This window comes from Lissotriton vulgaris, chromosome 9, assembly GCF_964263255.1.
Source record: "Lissotriton vulgaris chromosome 9, aLisVul1.2, whole genome shotgun sequence".
NCBI lineage: Eukaryota > Metazoa > Chordata > Amphibia > Caudata > Salamandridae > Lissotriton > Lissotriton vulgaris.
In genome coordinates, this window is record NC_141697.1 from 1,065,811,009 (window position 1) to 1,065,826,754 (window position 15,746).

The 15,746-nt window shown below is 38.3% G+C and overlaps 1 protein-coding gene across 2 annotated transcripts in view; it reads right to left on the reverse strand.

Annotated features, from left to right (window-relative positions):
* TAFA1 (TAFA chemokine like family member 1) overlaps window positions 1–15,746 on the reverse strand; it is a 1,279,349-nt gene that overhangs the window by 451,282 nt on the left and 812,321 nt on the right. The window lies entirely within an intron of this gene.

Below are 15,746 nucleotides of genomic sequence, written 5' to 3' on the forward strand. Positions count from 1 at the left end.
GTCCCTGAATACACAATACCCTCAATCAAGAATACAATAAATAATTATTGTTGGGAAATGGGATTTCATGGCTTAGCTAGTGGGAGGTTTGCACAGGTCTTTCTTCAACTATAATCGTTCCATTCGGCATTGCACCATTCCTTTCAGCAAAGTGTACAAGAGCAGGCCTGGAACAGGAGAATTGTATCTAAAAATGTTTGATTCTGATAGTTGTATAAACATTATTTATCATTAACATAATAATACAAATATCATTAAATAACTGTGCTTTTTTTGTTTTTTGTTGATTAGCTTTTGAATTGAGTTGAGTGTAGTTAATCAAGTTAGCAAAGACAAAAGCAGGAAAAAAAACTGTTGTTTCAATGACCAAGTATACAACTGAGAGTGAAATTATAAACTCATAATCTAAGAACAAATAAATGAAAAGTTGTCATTTAACTACTCGTGCATAAATTGTTTTGAATGATGTACTTTCATGCTAACAGTATATATAGGTTAGATCTGCACATTTTTAAATATGTTTGCATCTAGTCATGACACTATGACTGTTGCTTGCAAAATGTCATCCCTGAACTAAAGAAAAGGAACACTTCTACATGATAAAATGTGCGCTGTGATAGTTGCATCCTGGGAGGCAACAATACACATCTTGCATCAATAATGTCCCTGATGAAGGTTTAATTGAAAGCTATTGTACATATTGAAAATAAATGTGCTTCATTGAGAAAGGTTATTGAAGCAGTTTGTATCTTAGGCAGTGAGTGACTCTGCCTTCAGGGACTGAGTATAAGATAAGATCCTCTGGTAAACATGTGTCTCCTTTAGATAAATATGTGCAGGCTCTTTTGTTCGTTTTTCTGTGCAAATACCCTTTGAAGCTTTACTGAGAAACTTAACACATTTTCAGTCCTAGTAACAGCAAAACAGATAGTTTTTTTTCAATGTATAGCAAGAACCTAAGTGAACATTCAACTTGCGACTTATTCAAAGCATTTCAGGCCATATGTATGACCCGCTTTGCATCAATCTTGCACCACGCAATGTGGTGCAAGACCGACACAAACCTTAATTCATACTTTGGAAGCCACACAAAGCTACTTTGCATGGCTTTGAGTGGCTCCCAAAAATTAAGTAACGCAACTCAGTGCAAATAACTGTGTTGCTTTACTCTTGACTGGGTAGACGTTCCATGAGCATTGTGTGGCTGTGTCCATGGCTTCCATGTTTTTTGACGCATTCCCATATTTACAACACCTGGCGACCTGGGAAAGCGCAAAAAAGATACGTAGCCAGAATAAAAATCTGTATTTTTTCTCGTTGTTTCCTCTTTCTAAGTTTGCTGCAGAATGCAGTATACATGGAAATAGTGAAATGCCTTTCAGGATTGTTTTGTGCAGAAAGGTCCTCCTTCCTGCACAAAAACAGTCCTGTCTACTACAATTTGGTACAAGGGTGCCTGTGTTGGCCCTAGGCTGCCAAAACAGTGCAAGGGGAAAGGACATGAAAGCACCATACTAGACAAATATGGCATATTCCTGCCCTTTCCCTGTGACTTGTTGTGCTGCCCTGCACCACAAAATTCATAAATATGGCCCTTCATGTGTAATTCTTAAAAAAATGTAAATAATAAATACTGGCTCATGTTAGAAGCAGAAATTATTGCACTCACGAGAGTTTATTACACAACCGTAATCTGTGTCATTTCCGAAAATTGGGCTACTTGTAGTTTGCATAATTTTCTCTTTTGTGTAAATTTATGCTGACTGCATAACTTTCGCTGAAATTGTCACAGTTGGTTTCACTGGAATTATCTTGCACTTGACTGTACCAAAGAAAAGGTATTAAATGTAGTTCAATTTCTTAAAGAAATGCACTGGCTAAGCCAATAGGTCTGGCCTTTGCAAACTGGTGGGCTGCTATATTTTTACCTTTTTTATTGCAAGCATATGACAAAAAAGAAAAGAAAGAAAGAAAACATGCAGCCACCCAAACGTGGCATCATTATGCTTGCAAATAAAAAAAACTATTCATGATGTGGCTGTTTTGCTAGTGATATTTTTAAATGACATGCCTTCCATTTGTACTATGCATTTTAATATTATTAGCTGTGAAGGAGACTAGAATACATGGCCACATACCCAAGTACTCAAACTGCAGGCTGCTACAATGGGACAATACATGTGACTGATGCAAAAAGAGACCACTGGATCAAAAGCCCCTATAACTAAGTGCATTATACATATAATTTTAGTAGAATTAAACAGATCTTGGATAATGCCAGATCTAAAAATGAAAATCTTGCTGGGGTAAAAGTATTGTGAATGCTCGTATTTTCGGATGGATAATTCCGCTCATGTAGCATGCATAACACCTATAGTTCTGCTTATGTTCATCAAAAGGTTTCCATTCTGCTCATCCTGTCAGTGGTATGGTATCAATGACAGCATTATTTTTTATTGCTGACAGGCATTATACAAATAAAGTGCAAATATTTTCCAGACTGCAATTGTGCATCTATATAATGTGTATAATTATCATTTTAGTGCTTTTTTGGTTTAATTGTGTACAGTTTTATGTAGCTTGAATGCCCAAGGGTGTCAGAGTACTGAACAGCAACAAAGACCTGGGCACAAAGGATTGAAACAATTTAGATGTGTTCTTTGATTATGTTAATTATGTAGAGGCTAAACAATGAAGAAGGGAACATTTAGAGAAAGAGGGTATATATATCTATGTGACGCAGAGGTGATTCAAGGTATCATTGAGACAATGAATATTACTATAGAGTGTAGCCATTTCTAAAGTAAATATAAGGGGAAAATATATGAAAACATGAATGTAAAAGACAGAACAGCTTTAAAACAGCATGGAAAGAGCAGTGGTAAGATGATGTGTTTGTCAATAATTACTGGTGAAGAGTTCATGCGAAGTGGTTGGTATGGGTACTGGCAGAACCAAAAGTGTCCACATAAATGTCTTCCTGCAAACATGACAATGTTGCTCATTAGATCTCCCTATTTAACCGTGCCATCGCTCAATAAAAATAGAAGGAGTTCATATGTTTTTCCCTGTTCAGATGTGAAAGTAACATATACATTAGCTCTTTGATTTAGACTACTAAAGTCACCACGTCAAATTTCCATCATCTAATTGCTCCAGAGCTTTCCTCATAGCCCATAAATACCAAAGCGTTATTAAAAATTACAAAATAGAATCCGAGCATAATGCTGACAAATGTTAAGGAGTGCAGAGAGAGCCAGGCAAAGCACCTCTGCAGACAACAACCTAATTCTGGCAATGGATTCAGAATCAATAAATATTACCCAAAGAGGATTTTATGGCTAAGGGCAAGGTTGTAAAGGCGATTGTATAATTGTCCACATCCTCTGAGTGACTTGATAATCCAATGATAAATAATCCTGTAAAGTCTGATTGGAATTCAATTTTGCATTCTCAAAACCCTGCAATTTTGCAAAATTACAGACATCACCAAAGCAGTGGTAACTGATTCGCAAAGAGGGAACCGCCTCATTAGACAGCTTTCCCTTTTGAAATTATGTCAGGTAGTGCTGGGTGAAGTAGACAGAGATCCTACGGAACACTACATGCTCCCCTGAGGTCTCCCAAAATGCAATTTTTGTTTTCCGAAGCAGCTTCAGTTCCTTTAAGAAACACAGGCTGGTTTAAAAAATGTTGCAGTCTAGGAATGCAGATAACTGTATGGTCCTCTGCTGTTCCTTGCTGGCCACCATACCTGTGTTCACAGCCAAATAGTAACCCGCCTGATAAATATTCATCAGACGTCATTCCACAACCCCTTGGGACATTGACATTTTTGATGTGAGCGCTAGCACATAGATCGCATTGCAAAATGAAAGTAGATCGCAAAACGTCAGTAAGCAGCATGCACCAATTTTTTGCACCCTGCCTTTTCATACATTAGCCCCTTATTTTCAAAAATGTTAATACAATCATGAATCTAATTGTACAATGAACTTAAATATTACGATTATTTCAAAATATATGTTGGGGAGACAACAGATATTAACATTCAATGTACACAGAGCTAAGCTTGTCATATGATGCACAGAAAGGGATTAATATGTTGTGGATGGTGGACTGATTCCAAGATGGACTAAGAGAGCCACAACACGTCCATCCCTGAAAACAGCAGACAATACAAAATGGTATGTTGAAAGTGTGAGTTACTGTTGACGAGAAATAATGAGTCTAGGTTTTGCGCTAGGTCCTGATGGGCTTGGATGTTACACATGCTTGCCTTAATGTGGGCTTGATGGTAAAACATTGTCAAAGATTGCATTTAGATCCCCGTCCAACCCTTGCTGTGTATAGCATCAGTGTCTAACATCTGTAGACATCATATCAGAAAGATAATTCATAGATTGACAACTCAAACTTGATCCACAAAGGTTTTCATTAATGTGTATTTTTTAGAATGTTTTATGGATAATTGTCTAAATAAACTTGTTTTTGAACTTGATCCACAGCACTACTGAAACTTAGTAACTCAAGATCCCTACTTATTCTCACTGCTGACCTGGCCATTCTGACACAAAATCTCAGCTGGCTGTAGGTTATGAATCTGATTTCAAAACAGGATAAGCAGCTGTGATTCAACCATGAAACTGCCCACAGCCTTAATCTAGTCATGTCTTCCTGTAGTGTACAGGTGGTTTGAATATTTTTGCATGTGAAGATATAGGTGTCCGGTTCTGCCTTGCACATTCTTTCTCTTTTCTGTGTTTTCAAGGCTTGGGCACACATCTGTAATTTCTTAATGTGTCCAACAGAGCAATTGCAGACCTTAGACAGATTAATGTATTCAATCAATATACGTTTCACGTGCATGGCACATTCACCAAAAAACAAAATGTAACAAAACATTGGGCAAGTTGGGGGGCAGGTACTCTTTCACAAGTGTGATGGATATACTCTCCACCTAATTCCAAGTGCATTATATCCCAATGCACTTGTAATAAAGAAGATAGGATATCATCACATTTGTGATGGAGTATCTATCCACCAATCTTTAAATCAGGCCCTTAGACCAATTCCTTGATTCTTATACCTGAGAGAACTTGATACATTAGTATACATTGAAACCTATAATATTGCATGTGTTGGAAAAGCTGAATAGGTGATTTGGTATCTCTACAAATGGCAGAGTCACACAACGATTCTTCAGCTTTCGAAAAGCTGAATAGTTGATATGGTAGCTCTACAAATGGGAGAGTCATACAATGACTGGGTTATAGTTTCTGCATTGTATTATTGTAAATAGGTAATATGGTCATGATTCTTCAAAGATAGTTAGAAATTTACTTGCAGTCTTCTTCATACCTTTGTAGTAATATTCTGACTATTTTGCAAATTGCAAAGATTTTCTTGCAAATTGCAAAAAGTGTCAGTCAATCTTTTTCAGAAGTACTGTAATGTGCATGCATTTACATATGCATAAAGGTAACATCTACATTACAATGCAAAAATGCATTTTCATTTTCAAACAATTTTTTTTTTATCCACAGAGAATTTTTTTCCCAAAACAATGAACACATCTCATTCACATACACCTCACCCTTGTCACAAGTATTCCTTCTGTATGCTTGCATTGGATATGAAATTATATCTGCCTTTGACAGGAGTAAATAAATATCAGATCAGATCTACAGTAAGACTGTCCTTCGAAACATTTGGTGAATACCCAAAGAGTATTGATGAGCAGAATACATTCCCCACCTCTGTCATTTCATTTCCTCACCTCGAAAATTCCACCATGTTGGCATGATTTTACCGGAGAGTAAATCAATGAGAAGATTGATTTGAGGTTGCAAATTTAATTTTTTTAGAAACCCAAAATGAATTTACAATTGTAAATGTATTCCCCTAGATTCTGCTTATACTACAAAAATGGTGCTGTAATATTCATAAGAATGTGTGTGATTTTATAAGCAGGTACAAGGCACAGTCCGGAAAATGAAACATTCAGTTTTGTTTTGGGCCAACTTCTAGTAACTACACAAAGGTAAGTTATCAGTTTTATTTTTCAGAAAAAGCGCATTGGTTGACTGATATTCAGGAAAGCAGGTAAGACAGGTACCATATATGAAGTAAGGAACATAATGTCACCAATGTAAATGAAAAGTGTATAGGTAGTATCCAAATAAACTATAATATGTTAACTAAACTCACTGGGAGGCAAGTTTACCTAAGGACAACATTTCTATTGTGTGCTCTTACTTTGCATTTTGCCAAATGAAACGTTCATGAATTAAATCATTATTTGACTTGGACATTGAATTGAAAGATCAGATCTTTTTTCTTGTATACCATAAAATTTTGAGCACATGTCTGGAGGCCCTCAGAAAGAGTATTGTGTTTCGAATTAAAATGAAATGATTCCTCCTGCAAACATGTTTTGTTCAATGACTGGAAAAGGTGAAAAACAGATAGTATTTCAAGTTCCCCCAAAACAATTCTGACTTTTTTCTTCAAAATCTATTAATAATCTATTTATTGTAATTGTAATTGTAGTCACACTTATTGAGCGCAGCTGTCACCCAAAGGGTATCCTGGCGCTTCGACCAAAACATTACCTACAGATGTTTAACACTACACTACTCTCGGGAAGAAGTGCCTTTTTAGATCCTTTTTAAAAGACATAAGGTCCTGTTTGCACCTTAGGGACATCGGTACGGAGTTCCATAGTTTGGCGGCCGCAAAACTGAAAGAGCGACCGCCCATCCTCACCCTTTTTATCCTGGGAATTGTCACCAGGAACGCCGAGGAAGATCTCAAAGGCCTAGCGGTAGAGTACCAGGAAAATGTATGTTATGATTCCACTTAAGTTGGCATGATACCAACCAGTGAAAGTCCCTTAACTCAATGATGGGGCTGCCACTAACAATAAACTACTGTTGTTTAGCCTTTCTGCATACGACCCAATAAGAGCCATACCAAATCCTGGGAAATCCCAGATGACAATTGACAAACCAGTAAAAACTGATATTGGGACGACATGTGGTGTATATTCTTTCACATTGCGGCAGACGTTTTTCCTAGCAAAAAGTGATGGGAGAAATTTCAGATTTATTTTAATCCAATTCAGATGCAAACACCCATTGTGTCCAAATAGAGATTTACACAGTAGATAAAATGGGGCAAATGCATGCAATAGTATTTTCCACTTTTTGTTTTTGGGTATATTTTTGCTTCGAAGTTCATAGCATTTGTGACACTGTTAATTAATTTCACAGGTACATTTTGAGGGGGTATTTGAAAGATGTAAAAATATATGTTTTTGGTGTTTACCAACATGTGACCAAACATCCACATTTTCCACTTTGCATTCTATCCACCGATGTAAGTAAATTAGAAATTTGAATTGGCACTTTTTCTTTTTGTATTTATATTCTCCAAGTGAAAAAATAATTTTTGCTACATTCCTTGAAAGTATAGTGGTGTTTTGGGATTCCAAATTCTAACAGTTAGGGGAATATGTATGAAAATCCCTGTTTGCGTTTGTCAAATAGCGATTTTTTGAGAATCACTATGTGAGAATTGCAAAAAGGGATGTATGCAGAAAATTGCAATTTTTTTGCGATTTCTTAGTTTTCCTTAATTGCGATTCGCAAATTGCGAAATCGCATCTAAAGAATCCTTTCCCATTCATTTCTATGGGCCAGGAGGCCCATAGGAATGAATGTGAAGTCATTCTCAATTTGCGATTCGCAATTTGAGAATCGCAAATTGAGAATAATTTCAAGGGTGCAAGGGTGTCATAAGGACACCCTGATGCACCCCTAAAATGAACATGTGAGCGCATATGGCACACATACATGCCCTAAGTACATGTGTGTGCGCCACATGGCACCTTTACAAATGCAAAATAGTGCATTTGTGAAAGAAATCGAAAATTACCACCAACTTGAAGTTGGTGGTAATTTGCGATTTCTTAATGAGAAATCGCACAACTTTGGTGCTTGATACATAGCATTTAAGGAAATGTAATTTGCGATTCCTTAAATGCTTACGCAAAATTAAGGAATCGCGATTTTGCGATGAGAAAAAAGGTCATACATCGCGGTTAGCAATTTTTCATTTGCAAACGCTGTGTTTTTGTGATTCGCAGCCTTTGCGAATGAAAAATCGTTTGATACATATGACCCTTAGTCCAATATTTTAGCAGTAATGCAGTTAAATGATTGTTAAAAGCATTTGTGAATCCCAGCAAAATTGAGATATTGTGTACATTGCATCCTAATGGCAGCCCCACGTCTATGCTCCAATAAGTAATCCTAAACATGCATCTTAATCTTATCTATTTTGTTTTTATAATATTCTCACTTTGTCCTGAGCTGTAATTAGAATTTGAGGTCAAAAGCATGTGTGACTTCTATTTCTATGAATCAGAACATCAGCATTCTGAGCACCCATTACATTTTTGTGTCAATAAGTTACACTTCTAAAATCAACATATTTTGTAAATCTTGCCTGTTGTAAAATCTTCCTGTGCCCTGGGCACCCCCTAACTTGCTGATTGATACTGGTGGTAACTGACTCTGACTGACCTTGGGCTCGGCCTAATCAGGCCCAGGGCCAGTGGTATGCTGAAAGAGACACATTAGAATACAGTTAAATCACCTACATACACTAGGGCACACAATGGTATGGTGGGGTGATTGGCATGACCTACCCTATAAGCCCCTAGTATATAATAGGGCAGGGGGATTGAAACTACCTAGAAGTCCCTAGCACCCTAGCGCAAGGCAGTTTAGAGGCCAGCAGCTCTTTTTGCACTTGCATGTGTGCACTGCTTGAAGCCTGAGGTCAGTTTAAAAGCAGTCCTGGGTGCCAGGACTGCATTTAAGAAAGTAAATTGTGACCAAACTTGACTCTGGTGTTTGGGGCACTAAAACATGGATAACCTACAATGTCAAAGTCAAAGTCAAAGTTTTTTATTTGTTTTGGTACTCAACAGAGGACCACAAAAGAATACATCACATATTAATATAAAAGCAACATAGTTTTAAAAAATGTATACAAATTATAACATACAAATTCGTTCGGAGGCAATTTGCCCACTGCTAATAGTTCTTTTTCCTTTGTTAGCCTGCAGGTTCGGTAAATAGGGTCAATATATGAAGCACGAGCTACTACAACTTTAGAGTTTGGGCAAACAAATAATAAATGCTCCACAGTCTGCTCGCCTCCTTGACATAACGAGCAAAGATGGTTAGTTTCCCCAGCCGACCATTTAGATGTATGAGATTGGACAGGTAGGATCCCTAATCGTAACATCAAGATCACCCTCCTTGCACTATGAGTTAGGGAAAACAAAATATAAGGCTGGATATGTTTATATTCTATGAGTTCAGTATATGATTTAAAAGTTTTTAGTTTTCTGGTATGCGCATAGTCCAGGTCAAAACTCAACCTTGGTGTAAAACATTTAAGAAAAAGTTTTAGTTGCGATACAGACCAGGTAAGTAATATTTCTGTAGTAATTTCAGCCATTTGAAATGCAGCTGACATATTCCCTGAGAAAGTTTCTTTAGCTGCTTCTGTATCAAAGGTTTCCTTTTGGAGCAAAAACCTGTAAGCACTTGTTATTCCAAATTCTAACCTTAGAACCTGTACTGGTGTAGCAACTGGAACCTTCATCATTCTTTTCAGTATTTTCCCCTCTTGTCGATCCATAAAGCCCCATTGCTTTAGAGGTATGTATTCTGTAGCATAAGAGAGGACCGCAGGGATTTTCACTTTATATATTTTCAGTAGTGAGGAAAAGTGCCTGCTCCCCGTGGCACTATAGAGTCTTGAGAGTGCTCCGGCGTGTAGATCAGATTTCTTTGTTAATTTATCTATATGCTTTGTGTTTGTTAGATTCTTTGAAAGAATCCTGCCGAGATATGTATATTCTGTTTCTTCATCGATCTTTTCACCTCCAAGCCTCCAATTGTATTTGACGTTTTTTTTCCTTCCAGAAAATGCTACAACTTTTGTTTTCTTTACGTTCGGAAGTAAGAAATTTTTATTTGAATATAGAAACAAAATGTCAAGAGAATTTTGCAAACCGAATGGTGTGAGATCGAACATAACTATGTCGTCTGCATAGAGCAACGAATGAATACTTTGATTGTTTATTTTTGGAGGCAGGCTTGAGCCCTGCTGTAGCTGCTTTGGCAGGTCACTGAGGTAAAGCGAAAATAACATAGGGGCTAGTAAACATCCCTGTTTAAGACCGTTCTCTGTATTTATTACTTTCGTTAAACCTTTTTCGCCCCCCATTTGGACTTGACACCACGTTGTTGTGTGGAGGCTTATTATTACCTGTAGCAAATGTTCATTGATTCCAAAACCCCTCAGTTTATTCCATAAAGTAGGTCGATCAACACGGTCGAATGCGGTCGAATAATCTATGAATGCCATATAGACCGTCTGTTTTCTTCGTGTCACATATTTATCGAGAATAACCTGAATAATTGCAATGTTGTCCGTAACAGAGTGCTTCGGCCTGAATCCAGCCTGGAACATTGGTATCAGTCCCAGCGAAAAAGCCCAGTTTTTTAGTTGCAATAAAACTTCAGCTGCAAAAAAATTTCCGGACGCATCCATCAGAGCTATTTGACGGTAATTTCCTGCTACCGTTTTACAACCTTTTTTATGAATGGGGATAATAATGCTCCCCTGCCACGATTTTGGTACTGTTCCAGTGGTCAAGATATAATTGAATAGTGGGGTTAACAAAAGACTCCATTCCTTAGGGTTCATCTGCAAGACCTTGATAGGAATTTGGTCGGGGCCAAAGGCACCTGTGTTTCTTGCCCTTCGAATGTGAGTTTCTACCATTATAGTTGTTGTTTTAGGAGTTAATGGTTTTTGTTTCTCCTTTACATTATCTGTACAGTTTTCTTCAAGTTTGACCATATTTGATTTGTAGAGATCTGTCAGATAAATTTCCCACTCTTTTAGAGGAACCGGTACTGCTAGTAATTTCTTTTTTGTTCCTGTTAGTTTAGCTATTAGTGACCAATAAGTTCTCTGGTTTGGTTCTTTTGCAGCAATTTGTAAATCGACCCAGTTGCGATCTTGAATAGTTTTTTTCTTACTTATTTTTTCTCTTCTCAGCTGATTTTTCAGTTTGTTTATTTCTTTCTTTTTAGTAGGAGAAGAATGTAAATATTGAGCTCGTATCAAATTATTTAGTTTTTTCCTTATCTGAGAGTTCCAGGTTTTTTTGGAGTTTTTCTTCATCTTATTACCAGTATTTCCTTGGGGATTCATTTTTATTAGTGCCTCTTTTAATTCGGTAAGCATACTCTTAAAATTTTCTATAGGGTCTTCTGAGTGCTGTTTCTTTAAGAAGTGTTTTTGCTGAACCAGTATTGCTATTTTGCCTATAAAAGATGAGTTCCAGAAGATACGTCTCTGGTTGCTGTTTACCAGAGTTTCACTTCTACAAAGAATCATCTGTCCTTTTACTGCAGACTGAGCCGACCAACTGGTTCGTAATTGCATCATGGCGTGATCGCTGTCTGATGAGAAGTTGGAGTGAAGATGGGAAATGGTTTCATATAGATCCTTGCCACAGATGATATAATCTATTATCGATGGACTCCCGTTTCCCTGTCTTGTATATGATGCCGGGATGTTTCCTTCAATGTTCCCATTCAAAATTACCCCATTTATATTAAATAGCACGGATAACATTATTTTCCCTCTTTTGTTTGAGCGGATGTCTCTGGGGAATTGGGGAGTATAAGATTCCAGGCTTTCCTCTTCGAAAATTCTTCCCCACTTTTTTATTTCTGGATTAGAAATTTTCCCATTGAAATCACCCATAATCATAAAAAGAGGAAACATATGGGCTTCTATTGTTTGTTTAATGATTTCCAAGATGTCTTCACATAACATGTCATACTTTTTTCCTGGAGGGGCATATATATTGAAAAGCAACATTGCTCTTTGGGGACTCATGTTATCGGTTTTTAGGAAAAAATTTGATGCATTGCAAATTGTCACTGTTGGTCTCAACTATCTCTTGTTCCCATGTACAATCCTCTCTCATTAGAATAGCCAAACCTCCTTTGGCATGGCCCCGATTAGTAGCTTTTGCAGGTATGTTATAGACGTAGTACCCTTTTTGAGAAAAGGGTTCTGTTGCCCAGGTTTCTTGTAAGGTTAAAATATCAGGCTGGTTTTTTAGAACTTCCTTCATTTTATTTGTTGTTCTCCCTGCAACATTCCACGAAATTAGCTTTAGACCTTGGTTAAACAGAAATCTTCAGTTGGTTAGCACTTTTGTTGCAGTTCAGCATCCCCGGCAGCCATGTCCACGACTTCTCGGATTCAATATCGGTAACTTTGTTCTCGTTTGAATCCAGGTACCAAACTTCCCTTTCTCCTTTGTTTAAACGAATTTTCAGGATCGCTTCTCCCTGTCTCAGATCTCTAAAATTGCTAGCCCCCGAGTCTTCAGGCATCAATGAAGATCTGGGACCATTGTTTGGATAAGAATTAGGGATTCGTTGCCTGTTGTTGTTTACGGTTTTATAGTTTGTATTTCCTTTGAACTCAACCTTCTCAATTACGTCATATCCAAATCTATGTATTATTTCTTTTTCCCTAAGTATAATCCCAGGTATTACGGGAGACCAAAAGGAAACCATTGCAATTTTGTTTTGACCACTTTTGGGGAGAGTCACTAGATTGATTTCCCGGCTAGTCAATAGTTGAAGAGACTTTATATTTTGCAGGAGGTTGAGTATCCTGCCTCTATTAAGTGGTGTATTATCAGTGGGAAATAGTTCTTCAAATTGAAGTGCATTTGACTGTATATTTGCGCTGCTTGCGTTGTCCTTCATGTTAGTTCCATTGACATCAATACTTTCGTGTCTTGTCTTGTTGACTATCTTGGTTGGAAGATATTCGTCCGCCCTTGGGTTCAGTTCTGGCTTTATATCTGTACATATTCCTTTGGGAGATTCTCCTTTTTTACTCATATATGGTGTACTTTTCTCATCGTTTTTCTCCTGTAAATCTCTTTGGGGTATATTGATTTTTTGGAATTTAAGTTTGCAGTTTTTCTTTTTTTGAATCCTTCTGCGAGGTTTTTCCCTCCTTTTATTTTTTCCCTTTTCCTCTGTTTCCTTGGTTTGATCAATTATTATTTCTACTACTGGGGGTTCTGACTTAGTTTTTGTACAAGAATCTTCATCTTCCTTTACTAAGTCTTTATCATATGAATCCTTTTTCATTTGTTTGTTAAAGATCCGGAATTGCTTTTGATTCTTTTGCGATCTTTCTCTGAATAATCTTTTTAAAGAATAAATTATTGAATCGTTAGTAGATTCCGTTTTTTTCTTTTTGTGAGTTTCTATGAGATCTTCTTCTGATGTCTGAGTAGAGGAGTGTCGATTACTTTGTTTATAGTCGTTTTCCTTTTGATTAATAGTATCCTTTGTTTGATGTTCTATTATTTTTAAGGACTCCTTCTTTCTTTTCTCTTCTACTAAGAATTTTAGAATGCCAATTTGGACATCCAGAGTTTGATCTGAATTTTCAAGGATGTTTCCTAGAAAGGAGAGAACCGATTCTAATATTGCCTGTAATGAGAATAGAGCCTTAGATATAGGTATTGTCGATGCATCGAGATTTTTGTTATCAGTTAGAAATGGGTCCAGAAAAGAATCTTGTTCATGTGTAGTTGTTTTTTTTGTTTCAGTAATTGATTGCTTAATTTCGGCGCTATTTTCTTCTACTTTGTGCTGGACTATGCCTGTGTCATCTAATTTTTGTAGGCTCACATTACCCTTTATAGGGGATGCTATTAAGTTCGAAGTATTTTGTTCTAACTTGCAATTAAGTATACTTAGGTCCTCTAATTTGTGTATGCTCTCATAGTCTTTTATAGGAGTGGATGATTTCAGGAGGATAGAGTTACAATCTTTTAGCATAGACTTGTTGGTGGGCACCATGTCACTTGCGTTGTGAAGCAGTAGTGGGGATTCAGATAATCTAGTTAAATCCCCTGAACTCCCAAATGGTTTACTTTCAGTGGTGTAATTTTTGTTATCAGATGACTTTTTTGATGGTATGGTAGAAAAATAATCATAAATTGCCGGGGTTAGCGTACTGCGGCCAGGTTTTATCGCTTTATCTGTAGATTTCCTAACTGCTTCCTCAGTTCCCATGCGTTTCATGAAGATTGTGCGTGAACGTAATTTCCTTAGACCCATTAGTATTTCCTAAAACTGCCTCTATAGTAACTTTAGTAGTATATCTCGAAGACTGTTGTTCGTATGAGGAATATACGTCAGCACAATACTCTAGACAGCTCCCCCTTACTGGGAGTAGAATTAGTTGCCGAAAAGAGGAAATTTTTACCTATTTTTAGACAAGTCGTTTCCGCGATGGTTTTGGGCGCTGTTGTTAGTGGGGTGGCCCGTCCCGTCCTCGGGCGTCCCCGGACGGCCACAGACGGCCCGCCCTTTGCCCGGGCTTAGCCCGGCGTCCCGCATGCGTCCCGCTAAGCGTCGGGGGAGCGTAATTATAGGCGGAGCAGGGGGCGGGAAGAGACTCCAGGTGCGCTCCGGTGATCCTGCGCTGCTTCCTGGGTCTCGCAGTCCCGGCCCCTGTAACTACAGCCTCACACGCAGTAAAAGAGCGTTCCCACTCCCTCGCCTCAAGGGACAGCAGGCAATGCAGCAAAGAACACAGTCTCACGAAAAGCCAAATGCAGGTAATGCTACGAGCGGCTCCCGCGAAGCGGGGGCCGCGAGCAGATGTTGAGGTAGGCAGCCAATCAGAGCGAGGCAAGGCTAGGCAGGCAGCCAATCAGGGCAAAGCAGGGGCGGGAAGAGACTCCAGGTGCGCTCCGGTGATCCTGCGCTGCTTCCTGGGTCTCGCAGTCCCGGCCCCTGTAACTACAGCCTCACACGCAGTAAAAGAGCGTTCCCACTCCCTCGCCTCAAGGGACAGCAGGCAATGCAGCAAAGAACACAGTCTCACGAAAAGCCAAATGCAGGTAATGCTACGAGCGGCCTGTAGGATAACCTACAATGTGTTGGCATATTAGGGACTCTCACGGTCTCCCCTAGGTATCCAAGGGGTGGTGGATCACATATTTATAAGGTACACCCTTGTAAAATGAGTTTTGATATGCCTGGGTAAAGTGAAAGTTCACGTTTCACTCCCCACATTGTGGTAAACTGCTGCTCAAATTCGACTTTGATGCTAGGACCACTGTGGAGGGAAAATCTGCAATATTTCTACAGATTCAGAACCCCTAAAGTCTCCCCTAGTTGCACTAAGGGCGGGATTCCTGTAGATATAAGGCAAGTTCTTATAGAATATGTTTTTGTAAGTCCTGGTGCTGGACAAATGGCCCAAGTCATTTTTCCCATTGCAAATCACCTGTTACATAGGTTAACATGGTAGGAAGTTATTGATTATTAACTCTTGATAGGAGCGGGATAGATATGCCATTCAAATACTTCCCAGAATGGTATTAAGAAATCCAACAATAGCATATTGTTGAATTTCTCCTAAAGTGTACATACAAGAAGTTATAAGACGTTCTTGTTTGTAAGTCCAAATTCAGCCTTCCAGTGGTCTGCCCTGATTGGCCAGAGTTACGTGGATTAGCCAGGCTGCCTTGAAGAGGTGATAAAGAGGGTACACAGTCAAAATATCGAGTTGTAAATATCGACCTACCATAATATCGA